The sequence below is a fragment of the Juglans regia genome, chromosome 1 (genome assembly GCF_001411555.2).
Source record: "Juglans regia cultivar Chandler chromosome 1, Walnut 2.0, whole genome shotgun sequence".
Classification (NCBI taxonomy): Eukaryota; Viridiplantae; Streptophyta; class Magnoliopsida; order Fagales; family Juglandaceae; genus Juglans; species Juglans regia.
This window is the reverse complement of record NC_049901.1, coordinates 13,655,523-13,669,390: the sequence shown is the minus strand read 5'-3', so window position 1 is coordinate 13,669,390 and position 13,868 is coordinate 13,655,523. Positions and strand designations below refer to the sequence as shown.

The 13,868-nt window shown below is 40.8% G+C and overlaps 1 long non-coding RNA gene across 1 annotated transcript; it reads right to left on the bottom strand.

Moving 5' to 3' along the window:
• Positions 1 to 364: 364 nt before the first annotated feature.
• LOC108981964 lies at positions 365 to 753 on the bottom strand. Its single transcript, XR_001994641.2, has 3 exons — positions 665 to 753; positions 486 to 557; positions 365 to 392 (listed from the first exon to the last, which is right to left on the bottom strand). It is a non-coding gene; the product is annotated as an uncharacterized LOC108981964 (long non-coding RNA).
• Between the last annotated feature and the right edge of the window lie 13,115 nt (positions 754 to 13,868).

Genomic DNA, 13,868 nt, shown 5'->3' with positions numbered 1-13,868 from the left:
TTGATGTTGGAAGTTAATTATTTTTCTTAAGTTTGCTTCAATGGATTTAGACGGTTTATGGAGACTTATGTTATTGTTATATTATTTCTAGTTGTTATTTGAGACATGAAGAAGAGTTGATTTTATTTGGGTTGTTGGATTGAATATTGGATAAATGAGTCTATGTGATTTATTTAATTGAAGTATTTACGTTTGATTTGAGGTTTGGAAAAATATATATTCTTGAATTTAGAAGTACTCTAGCCTTGTTAGAGTTGATTATCAGGTTATATGAGTTAACTCTCTGGATCCACGGGGACGGGGCGTTACACTTACAGCTCAGTTAAATTACTCAAGACAGAAATGCTTTGAGGAATGGGCCATTCCCCGTGAGACCGCTAGCTTGGATCTCTCTATTAAGAGCATAATTCTCTTTTGTTAGATTTCATTAGAATATTCAACTAGAAGACATTTAAATGATATATTTAGAAAAAGAAAATATATACAATTTCTGAAGCTTTTTCCAACTATTAAAAAAATCAGGTATTCTTCCAGTGAAGTTGTTGCTGCTAATCCTACTGCATTTGGTCAAGGCAGAAACAAGATAGAAGACATCCAAACATGTGTTTTCCAAAGAAAACATGTAAAATTAGTATCAGAATACAAATGGCTTACAACCACTCACAGTTCAGTTAAGTTTGTGAGATAAGTGAGATCGACTGGCAACTCTCCAGTGAGGAAGTTAGCGTTGAGGATACTGCAGCCACCAAATGGGAAATTCAGACCATTGAAGATAATGCCACAGATCAGAAAGACTCAAGCCAACCAGATTCACGTCAATAACACAAAAGCTACACATGCTTTATATGGAAAAATTCAACACAAATCTTTTGTAAAAGGCTAGTTAATTAGTTTCCTTTTATTTTCTTTCACTTCATTGTACAGTAGCCAATATTTAAATTCAACTAGAATGAGCATTAATTGAAAAGTTATGAGTGATTAATGTAATATAATGTGTTATATTAAAGGATCCCAATAAAATACAGTACGTACAGACGTTCCAACTTTAGAGAAGTCCATTCGGATGGAATTGTACCAGTCAGATAGTTTCGAGACAACTCACTGAGACCAAGAGGAAAGCTTGCAATTAGATTTGAACTATAAATATTTTTATTCTTTCAGATAGTATAATTAACGACATTGCATCGAACAATTATGACCGACAGATAACCATCTTCATCAAGATGCTATACAAATAACCACCTTCGTAAATGCACAATTGGGACAGTACCAGGAATTAATATTCTTGTTTGCATGCATGCATGTTTACTGATACATAGAAGACCTTGACTTTACAAAGGTTGACGATCAATTTGATTTTGTGAAAATTTATTTATATTTCACGTCATTCTCCCGATCGAGTGCTAAGCCCACAATAAATGCTCAGTACTACGAGATGTTGATCGTTTGAATAGTCTTGACAAAAATTATTTGACGGTTCACCTACATATATATATATAGGAATTATGAGAATATATAAAAATATTTTTAATATCTTAATTATAATTTGCCCCTTTATATATAAATTTCTAGTTCTGCTATATATGTCCACTAAAAGATCGGTATAATGGGACAGGTCCAAGAATTGCAAGCTCACTAATTTGTGAGATGATGAGAGCAAAATTCGGAGTCTGGACGATCCATCCATGATCACCACGTAACATCATCACGACTTTTGAAGGGGAGAGCTGGCCTATAAAATATTTTTGGAAAGAAACTCTTCAGATTTATTATTTTATTTTTTTACAGTGACCAAAAAAGCCGACGGCCAATAGACTTCTTTTTTTTTTTGGACATGTCCTCATTGACTAGAGGGTCTACGTACAAATCAAGGGTATTGGAATAAGTACTGGTCCTTATGAATGTTACAAAATGCATGGATACGACAAAGTTAATGCCGCTTGTATATTACTCTTGGCTCTCGTACAAACCCCATTGGCATATGATCAACAACCTTATCATCATCTAATTAAGAACCACACATGCACAATTTGTCATTACTAGAGCAAGATTTTTTGTTTATAATTTTATGACTCAAAATTTTAAAAAACTTCGAAGAGATTCACTACCAAAAAAAAAAAAATTGACATTTTGGACAGATTATTTAAGATGAGAATGATAATTTGGAACAAAAATAGACTCATTTTAGCAGGAAATAATCATTTTCCCAGGAAATAGCTAGCAACAAATAAACAGTTTTCTTGTAGTGATTAGACAATACGTAGCTTATGGCAATATTTTGGATATTAGTACTCTTGAGTAATATGAATTTCAGCATTATATATTGTGATACCCCATATGATATGGATAAGGGTAGGTAGTGTATGAGATCTTACATTGCTTGGGAAGAAAAAGTTCTTGCTCTTTATAAGATTTCAATGGGGCTCCAATTGTATCATTGACTAATCCTTTTGGAGTATAGGCCATGTGGTTTGGGTCTTCCATTGGGCCGTCCCAAACCACATGGCCTATACTCCAAAAGGATTAGTCAATGATACAATTGGAGCCCCATTGGAACCTTATAAAGAGCAAGAACTTATCATTCCCAAGCAATGTGGGATCCCATATACCATCTACCTTTATCCATATCATATGGGGTATCACATATATAGTATGGTTCACAAACTATATCTAGCTTGATTCAAATTGTAGAAAATATTTTAGAAGCAAATCTCTATTCGCCATAACTTTATTCCAAAATAGAAATTTCTCTACAAACAACTTTTCCAAATGGACCCATTCGATCTGACAATAGTAGAGCATTTCCACAGTATATTAATATCTTCTATGTGTAAGTTAGACTCGACTTGGATGCATTTCTAGAGTGACAACTTAGAGCCCCAACATCCTAAATGACAACTTTGAAGGTGTTTTGATTTTTTTCAAAAGGGTTTCCATTTTGGAAAAAAATGATAGACCCAGATAAATCCACTAAAGCCCAACATCTGGCCATCTCCGGCCCAAGCCCAAATAAATCTCCAACTCCACCTGTCCATAATGTACTTTTTCGGTAACACTTGGACATCTCTTACGGTGAAAATTGCAAGAATGTGCTTGCATATAATTCCTCTCTTCTCAAATAGTCCACACATACACTTCGTCTCGCACTCATCTTCATTGAAGTATGCTTGCAAAGTAATTCATTTGACGCAGTCTTCAACTTGCCTCTAGTCATGAACTTGATATGTTGTAATCACCCATTATGTTTTTATGAAAACACAATGAGAATAGATAATTCCATTATTTCGACCTGTACTTTCTTAAACTTAGAATTCGTGTACACTTTTTGAAATTTCTTCTCCATGGATAAATGTGATATACATTAGATTGTGCAATTAAATGAGTGGAAGTTTGCTACCATCTCATTCTATACTTTCTTCCTCAGTGCATTGTCAAATTGATGAACGAATTCTTTAATAAGGTCCCCGAATGTACAAATCCATCAAAAAAGGATTCATGCTCTCACTCCCCTATGTTGTGACCATCCTGGCCTGCCTAGAATGTACCTTTCAAGTATATAGGAACCCAATAAATTCGCTCACTATAGAGACTTTTGAAGCCATACATCCTCGTGCAAATTGTAAGTATCAAGAAATATCTTTCAAGACTTTTCAAACCTTTCAGAAATCTAACAATTATAAACACATTTGTATTTAGAATGTGAACTAAACTTCTCTGGTAGTTTTCGCATTATGTGCCACAAATTGTATATGTGTCGGGTGTTTGGAAAACCTATTGCAATAGGATTTTTCATTGACATGCCTTGATAAATGATGATAGCTTTTGGAGCTCTACCATCCATGCATTTCAACTAAGTCTCAAATAACCAAACAAAGGTTTTAGTATTTTCACTTGATATCAAAGCTAGTCCCAAAAGTATTGATTGTCTATGGTGATTAACACTGACAAAAGGGGTGAATGTCATGGCATATCTATTTATTGGGTACGTTGTATCAAATGTCACAACATCCCTAAAATACCCATATGCTGCTCTGCTTTGTACATCGTCCCAAAAGACATTCTGTAATCGTTCATTGTCATCCAAATCCATCAACGAGTAAAACCCATTATTTTTATACTACATTATCTCAACATAATCCCCACCTCATTTGCCAAGTCTAAGGGTTGGGCCTTGTCAATATAATTTTGTGCATTTTCTTAATAAATTGAAGATTCTCGAATCCACCAGCTTCGACAGCCAATGTGTTGAAACTTTTGGCAATACCTATGTCTGCCTTGTCGTTAATGTCTAGTTGCTTCTTTAAGGAATCATCAGTAGCTTGATTATATCTAAAGAATCTTAACTTTTGTGGACTTTGCCCATGGTTGTGGGCATTTTGATTAGTAGTTATGCACAAGATATCACCAACTAAGATTGCATTAATCTTCACCTTACAATTGGTCTTCGTTGTCCAAAGTGGTTTACAAAGGTTGGCAGTACGGCTCCTTGCCTTACCACCACGAGTACAACTAAGTGTTACATATCTTTTTTTTTTTATAAGTAAAAGTATTATATATATATATATATATATATCAGTAGGAGTAACCAAATACACTAGATATATACAAGAAAATCCGTAACCCATACTAGAGAGCTCATAGTGCCCCAAAAAGCTCGCGAAAAACTACCCAAAATACATCAAGCCCGAGTTAGAATATAACAACACCTCTCCAACCCCAACTCCAACCCATTGTTTTCCATAGTCCAACCTACACCCGAAACACCCTCTTGAGCTACCACCCTTAGCGTCATAGTTGATTGCACAAGAAAGATGCTTCAAATCCCTGCTTTTCTTAAAACTTGATTTGGTATCACGCGAATGGCTCACCTCAATCAAGTAGCTCCCTACTTTAAATTGGTCTTCACATCCTCCATGTGAGATTCCAACAATATGCTGAATCTCATTAGCCTTTTACAAAACCCAATCTGATGATGATCCATCTATATTGTTTAATGGAGGAAGAGATACCAAGGGGACAACATATTCCCCCGACATAGTTCCCGACGTAGTTCCAACCGGCACCAACGATAAACCCTTATTCAAATCCTATGCCTCCTTAATAACTCCATTGGTACTCTCCTTTGGAGATTCTAGGTTGGCAGCAAGTCCCTTCCCCTCTGCCGTGGACTTCTCAAATACCCAACCTGTCGCCTTCTCCTCCATAATGGCTAGGGAGAACCCAGATATTGTCAACGACTTAGTCTGTGGCCCCCTGGGGTCAGAAACCTCCCTCGAGTGTTCCGTAGAAGCTTGTGTGCATTTTTGCAAGGAGCTTTTGTCACCGACAAAGGAATGCTGGTGTAGGGGTCGTTGGGATCAACGACAGAGGTTAACAACGTCGAGATAAGGGTCTCCTCTGGCCAGTGTAATGGAAGTGGGTCCATAGGCCCAGGACTTCCTTTGGACTGTGAAACTGGCCCAGAAGTGGAGCCTTTCTCAAACATGGGCCCATGGAGATTCGGCCTCCATTTCGGGTTTGGGAGGCGAAAAGGGCTTATGCAGCCCAACCCAAGTTTGGCCTTCCCTTTGTCTGGCCTCAAACTACACCGAGCAGACTTCCTTTTTCCTATTTTTAGGGGCCGCATACTTTGGCCCAAGCCCAGGCCCAATGTAACACCCCGTATTTTAGTGTATTTTTATTGAAGGATTATTTTTATTTTATTCAAAAATTATTCTCTTGCTTTAAAATTATTGGATTTTTAATTGGATTATTTTTAGGATTTTTAATTTGGTGAAAATTATTTTTATGTGCTTTCTTAATATTTATTTATTTTTGTGCATTTAAATTACTTTTCATATTTAATTAATTACTGTAGGATTTAATTATTTCAATTTGACTTTACCATTACGTTTAAATTATTTTATTTAACTTGATGTTTTGAAATCGTTTCCGTTGGATCATTTTTGTGACCCAAATTATTAGGATTGGACCTCATTTCTTTTCCCTCCATTTTTCTTTCCTCTCCTTTTCTTTTCTCTTTCTTTTCTTTTTCCCCTTATTTCTCCTTTGGCCTTCTCTCCCGCGCGACCCAGCCCGCTCCCCCTCTCTCCCGTGCATTTCGTCGCTCACCCAGCCCACAGCCGCTGCGCCACCGTGACCATCACCGCCCACCACCACAGCTTCCCCTCCCGCCGATCGTCCTTCCCCATCAATCTCAGCCCCTAACTCGCCGGCGTTCTCCTACACACACGGCTTGAAGCCGCGGCGTTCTTTGTGCTCGCGCGCCGCCGTCGCGCCACCTCCGGCCTTCATCTTCACACCACTTCATCCTCAACCTCTTGGCAACCCATTGGACCCAACCCCACCTCCGATCCGTCACCGATGAAGCATAACCAACCACATTTCCGTTTTGGGTATTTTTGGCCTTAAACCACCCCTTGTGCCGCCACCCACGGCCAACCTTCATCACCACTAGCTTCACCGACATCCCTAGGCCCTACCCTATCATTTTTGGGTCTTCGTTTGTCTCCGTTGAAAAGTGGGTATCTGTGACCCACGGCCACAGTGTATTTTACACTGTTCTGCAGCTGTTCTTCCACTTCTTGCAGCTTCGTGATCCTCCGAAAATTTATATATAGCACTGTAAATATTTTCTGAAGAATTCTTGTGAATTTAATGTATTTTTTGCACTAACACATTTCACTATATTTGAACTGTTGATTGGTTTTGCCGGACTGAGTCCGAGGAGTACGGGGGTTGGATGGATTGGTGATTGAAATTGTTTGGTTGGATTGGATTGGGTTGGTTATTGATGGTTGTTGATTAGTGTTGGTACATGTACATTTCATGATATCATGCATAATCATGTTTGTAAAGGAAAACTGGGTTTTCGTGTATTGCATTCAGGTTCATGTATTTATGAAAACTGGGTTTTCATGTGAGAATGGAATTTGGGTGCGTGCGTATCACGACCCCAAGTCAAGATGGGGCATTATCTCGGTGGAGCTCCTCTGGTTACTCGGGAGCGGAATATACTGAGTAACGTCCCCTGGATTGTCTCCTGGCGACAATAGGATCGGACGAGAGATTTGTGCCGACTCCGTGGTCCTTCTGCTGGCGGGGACTAGAGGATGTCTGGCCATGTACGCGTTGGGCGCGGAACTGGGCATCGCTCGTTGCGTAGTGGGTGCTCGGCCATGAACGCGCTGGGCGCGGAACTGGGCATCGCTACGAAGCCAGGACGTGCGGATGGTCCCTAGGGGAGGCCATGGTGCATAGGGTAATAACGGATTAATTGGCTATTTTCTGGAAAAATAGTGTGTGTTGGATTTTGTGTAAACCATTTTCTGGAAAAATGTTTTACGGATATTTGGGTCAAATGGGATTTTGGCGTGTGTTGGAAAATTATCATTTTCGGGGAAAATGATGTTTTGAGGAAAATGCATATTTCATCATATGCATGCATGTTGGTTGCAATTAATGCATTTTATTCCTGAGGATTATTTGGGTTATACTTACTTGCGGTACCATTCTGTGGTAACGCAGATTTTGATGCAGATGAGGAGGAGGAGGGCGAGCCTGAGGAGACGGCTCCGCCCAAGGAGTGATCTGGGATCACTGGCTTAGTTATCTTATTTTATTGTATTAAATTTTATTTTTGGATGACTGTATAACTTTTTAAACCCTTTACTGATGTTTAGATTGTATTTAAATTTGGATACTTAGTAGACTTAATTATCCGCTGCGTTGTTTTTATTGTACACTATCGCTTGTACACACTTGGCACTTTCATTGGGATGTGTGACCGTGTTGTCATCATCCCGGCGTCTTGATTCCCGTGTTTTCCTTACATGGGGGTCGGGGGCGCCACAGGTGGTATCAGAGCAGTTCGGCTCTGGGTAAAACCACATGTCTCTTAAGATTGTACCAGAAATTATTTTATTGTTTTAAAATAATTTTTAAAGTGTTGTAAGTTAAATTATTATTTTAAAAATAAATGAGATATTATGAGTTTATTGTTATTTTATTTTATGTTAATTGATGTTATTTAATTTAATTTTATCTTATTGTAATTTTTGTGTTGCTTTTGGTTGAGTTTGGTTTTGTCTGGATTTAAGCGGGGTTGGAGGTTGCTCTATGACAGGACTATGGTGAGGCCAAGAAGGCAAGCTGATGTGCCCGAGGATGAGCTACCCAGGGGTGATGGAAATTATGCCATGGCGAGGGCGTTGAATAGGATGACAGAGTTCCTCTAGCAGAATTTCCGACCGCCGCAAGGAGATCCAAATAGAGCGGTCCAAGTGGGGTGCACCTATGAGTGCTTCTTGGCGCATAGGACTCCTGCCTTTTCTGGGGAGGAGGATCCAATGCGAGCTAGGAGGTGGATTCTAGATCTGGAAAGAACCTTTGAAGTATGTGTGTGTACTGAGGCCCAGATGGTTTTATATGCAAGCTATATGCTGTAGGGTGAAGCGGCAAACTGGTGGGAGATCAAGCGGCCACTCCTAGAAATGGAGTTAGGATCCTTGGCTGCTGTGTCTTGGCAGTGGTTTAAGAAGGAATTTGATGATCGATACTTCCCTGTTTCGGTGAGATGGCAAAAGGCTCGAGAGTTCAATAATTTGGTTCAAGGAGGCATGACTGTCGAGCAATATGCAAGGAAATTTATGGAGCTTGGACGGTTCGCTCCTCACCTTATTGCCACCGAAGAGTTGCAGGTTGAGCGTTTCATGGAGGGTCTACGCCCCGAAGTACGTAGACAAGTGGCTTGTCTTCAGATTATGGAATTTCAGAAGTTGGTGGACTTGGCCAGTATCGCAGAGCGAGAGAATAGCTTTGTAGTGGGCTCCCCTCCTGGTCAGAAAAAGCGCAGTTATGTTGGTGAAGGAAGTAGTTCTGGATCGCCGCAGAAGTTTGTTCAGAGGACCGGGGCCCGTTCACAGACAACCTCCGGTGTCCGTGCAGGAGGCCGGACTCCAGTGTGCCCTAGATGCAATAGAGTCCATGAGGGCGACTGCGGTCAAAGGGGAATTCAGTGTTATAGATGTGGCCAGCAGGGTCACTTTGCTCGGGAGTGTCCCAGTCTAGTTCAAGGAGGTCAAGGAGGACGAGGAGGTCGACGAGGTGGAAGGGGCAACCCGAGACAGTTGGTACAAGCCCGGGTCTATGCAGTGACTCCTGGCGATGTGGATTATGAGGCTCCAGAGACCCACGACGCTGGGGTGATTACTGGTATGCTTGTAGTTATTTTATTTGGATTTAATGTTTGGTGTGGTTGGGTTTTTTGAATTTGTCTGGTGGATGTGTTTGCTTCAGGTAGAGTTCGTCTATACGATTTCTATGCATGTACTTTGTTTGATTCTGGGGCGTCCCAATCTTTTGTGTCTGCCACTTTTGCTCAGATGTGTAATCTAGTTACGGAGCCTTTATCACAATCTCTATTAGTGTCTCTTCCAAATGGTGAGATGGTATGTTGCTCCAAAGTTGCTTTAGGCTGTCCTTTGGATTTTGGTGGGAGGACACTAGATGCAGATTTGATTGTATTCAAGTTGCTTGGATTTGATATAATTTTGGGTATGAATTGGCTGTATCGATATTCTGCAAATATTGATTGTAGAAGCTGAGTAATTGGTTTTCAACTCTTGGATGGGGATTATTTAGAATTCGTGGGAAGCAAGTTGAAGGCAAGACCATCAATTATATCAGCAATTCAAGCTAAGAGAGATATAGCTTGTGGAGCAGATGCTTTTTTGGTCCAAGTCGTGTCTACACCATCTGAGAAGAAATCTTTAGCGGATATTCCAGTGGTTGAAGAATTTGCCGATGTGTTCGTGGACGAGTTACCTGGATTACCTCCTGTTCGCGATATGGAATTTGTTATTGATTTGGAACCTGGGGCGGCTCCTGTGCATAAGGCTCCTTACCGCATGGCACCGGCCGAGTTAAAAGAGTTGAAGACTCAATTGCAAGAATTGGTTGACAAAGGATTTATTCAGCCTAGTACTTCGCCATGGGGAGTGCCTGTTTTGTTTGTCAAGAAGAAAGATGGTACTCTCAGAATGTGTATAGACTATCGGGAGCTTAACAAGGTGACTATCAAGAACAAGTACCCTCTTCCTAGAATTGATGATTTGTTTGACCAGTTTCAGGGAGCAGCTATCTTTTCGAAGATTGACTTGAGATCAGGGTACTATCAGTTGAGGATAAGGGATAAGGACGTGCCCAAGACTGCTTTCAGGACGAGGTATGGGCATTATGAATTTAAGGTGATGTCTTTTGGGTTAGCGAACGCTCCTGGCGCTTTTATGGATTTAATGAATCGGGTGTTTCGACCCTTTTTGGATTCTTTTGTGGTGGTGTTTCTTGACGACATTCTGATTTATTCTCGAGATTTGGAAAAGCATGCTTGTCACCTTCGTCTGGCACTTGGGAAATTAAGAGAGCATCAATTATACGCTAAGTTGAGCAAGTGTGAATTCTGGTTAGAAGAAGTTAAGTTTCTTGGACATGTGATTTCTCAAGAAGGGGTGGCTGTAGATCCTAGTAAAGTAGAAGTTGTTTTGTCATGGCCTCGCCCTTCAACAGTTCGTGAGATACGAAGTTTCTTGGGACTTGCCAGTTACTATCAAAGATTTGTGGAAGGTTTTTCTCGACTATCAGGACCTCTCACTGCTTTGACTAGGAAGAATACTGAGTTTGTATGGTCTGACAAATGTGAGAGAAGTTTTCAAGAGTTGAAGAGAAGGTTGACAACGGCACCTGTTTTGGCACTTCCGGAGCCACACAAGCCATTTGTGATTTTTAGTGACGCATCCAAATTTGGGTTGGGATGCGTTCTTATGCAAGAGGGACGGGTTATTGCTTATGCATCTCGTCAGCTGAAGATTCATGAAAGGAATTATCCCACGCATGATTTGGAGTTGGCGGCAATAGTTTTTGCTCTTAAGATTTGGCAGCATTATCTGTATGGCGAAGCCTGTGAAGTTTATACTGATCACAAGAGCTTGAAGCATCTGTTTACTCAGAAGAATCTCAATATGAGGCAGAGACGGTGGTTAGAGCTGATTAGCGACTATCAATGTGAGATCAAGTATCATCCAGGAAGGGCGAATCTAGTCGCTGATGCTTTGAGTAGGAAGTCTCAACAAGTGGACGAAGCAAAGTCATCAGATCTGGACTCTCTCCTTTGAGGAATGAGGAGACTTCTTATTGAGAGTTCACAGCAAGAGGAATTGTTATCTTCAGTCTTGGATGTCCGAGTAGTGGATTTTGAAGAATTGAAGACTCTTCAAAGAAGGGATCCTACATTGTTAGCTATCAGGAAAAGAGTCAGGAAGTCTAGAGGACCCTTGCATTACAGCTTGGATAACGATGGTATTCTTCGGTTTCGGGATCGTAGAGTGATTCCCCGAGATTTTGAATTTAAAGAGCGGATTTTGGCAGAAGCTCATGCGGCTCCTTATTCAGTTCATCCAGGAAGCATGAAGATGTATCGAGATTTAAAGAGGAATTTCTGGTGGGAAGGAATGAAGTTGGACATCGCTTTGTTTATTGAGAAATGTGACACGTGCCGTCAAGTGAAGGCTGAGCATCAAAGACCTGCTAGTAGACTTCAACCTCTCCCTATTCCTGAGTGGAAGTGGGATGATATTTCTATGGATTTTGTTGTGGGTTTGTCGAGGACTCCTAGTGGGAAGAACTCAATTTGGGTGATTGTTGACCGGTTGACCAAGAGTGCCCATTTCTTGCCTATTTATAATACTGACTCTTTGGGTAAGTTGACTCGGTTATATGTCAAGGAGATAGTGCGTTTGCATGGAGTACCCAAGAGTATCGTGTCAGATCGAGACCCGCGGTTCACGTCCCATTTTTGGAAGAGCTTGCAGACAGCTTTAGGCACTAAGTTGAAGTTTAGTACTGCATATCACCCTCAAACAGACGGTCAATCAGAGCGTACTATTCAGACTCTGGAGGATATGTTGCGGTCTTGTGTCATGGAATTTCAAGGAAGTTGGGAGAATCATATGCCGCTTATCGAGTTCTCTTATAATAACAGTTTTCATTCCTCCATTCATATGGCCCCGTATGAAGCTTTGTATGGAAGGAAGTGTAGATCGCCCTTGTGTTGGGATGAAGTCGGCGAGAGCAAATTGTTTGGGCCTGAGATAATTCAAGAAATGAAGGATCAAGTTCATTTTATAAGGACTAAATGGCGGAAGCACAAAGTCGCCAGAAGAGTTACGCAGATACAAGAAGAAGAGACTTATCCTTTTAAGTAGGTGATTGGGTTTATCTTAAAGTCTCTCCTATGAAAGGCGTTAAGCGCTTTGGTAAGAAATGAAAGCTTAGTCCAAGATATGTTGGCCCTTTTCAGATCGTAGAGAAAGTTGGGCTTGTTGCTTATAGAGTTGCCTTGCCGGACTGTTTTGGGGATGTTCATGAAGTGTTTCATGTGTCTTCGTTGAAGAAGAGTTTTGGACAGCAAGAGCCACGTTTTGTTGACTCTGAACGCATTCAACTTCAGCCTAACCTTACTTATGAAGTTGTCTCGACGCAGATCGTGGATCGGAAAGAGCAAAGATTAAGGTCCAAGACAACACCTTTGGTGAAAGTGTCATGGGGTGATCCGTTGGCTCAAGATTTCTCTTGGGAGAGAGAAGCCGACATGAGGGAGCAATATCCGTACTTGTTTGATTGATTTTGACGGCATGTTCTAAGTATGCTCTCGGTTGAATCTTGATCCTGTCTTAGTTTAATGTTTGACCTTGCTAATTTCGAGGACGAATGTTTTTTTAAGGGGGGAGGATGTAACACCCCATATTTTAGTGTATTTTTATTGAAGGATTATTTTTATTTTATTCAAAAATTATTCTCTTGTTTTAAAATTATTGAATTTTTAATTGGATTATTTTTAGGATTTTTAATTTGGTGAAAATTATTTTTATGTGCTTTCCTAATATTTATTTATTGTTGTGCATTTAAATTACTTTTCATATTTAATTAATTACTGTAGGATTTAATTATTTCAATTTGACTTTACCATTATGTTTAAATTATTTTATTTAACTTGAGGTTTTGAAATCGTTTCCGTTGGATCATTTTTGTGACCCAAGTTATGAGGATTGGATCTCATTTCTTTTCCCTCCATTTTTCTTTCCTCTCCTTTTCTTTTCTCTTTCTTTTCTTTTTCCCCTTATTTCTCCTTCGGCCTTCTCTCCCGCGTGACCCAGCCCGCTCTCCCTTTCTCCCGTGCATTTCGTCGCTCACCCAGCCCACCGCCGCTGCGCCGCCGTGACCATCACCGCCCACCACCACAACTTCCCCTCCCGCCGTTCATCCTTCCCCATCAATCTCAGCCCCTAACACGCTGGCGTTCTCCTCCATGCACGGCTTGAAGCCGCGGCGTTCTTTGTGCTCGCGCGCCGCCGTCGCACCACCTCCGGCCTTCATCTTCACACGACTTCATCCTTGACCACTTGGCAACCCATTGGACCCAACCCCACCTCTGATCCGTCACCGGTGAAGCACAACCACCCACATTTCCGTTTTGGGTATTTTTGGCCTTAAACCAACCCTTATGCGGCCACCCACGGCCAACCTTCACCACCACTAGCTTCACCGACCTCCCTAGGCCCTACCCTATCATTTTTGGGTCTTCGTTTGTCTCCGTTAAAAAGTGGGTATCTGTGACACACGGCCACAGTGTATTTTACACTGTTCTGCAGCTGTTCTTCCACTTCTTGCAGTTTCGTGATCCTCCAGAAATTTATATATAGCGCTGTAAGTATTTTCCAAAGAATTATTGTGAATTTAATGTATTTTTTGCACTAACACATTTCACTGTATTTGAACTGTTGATTGGTTTTGCCGGACTGAGTCCGAGGAGT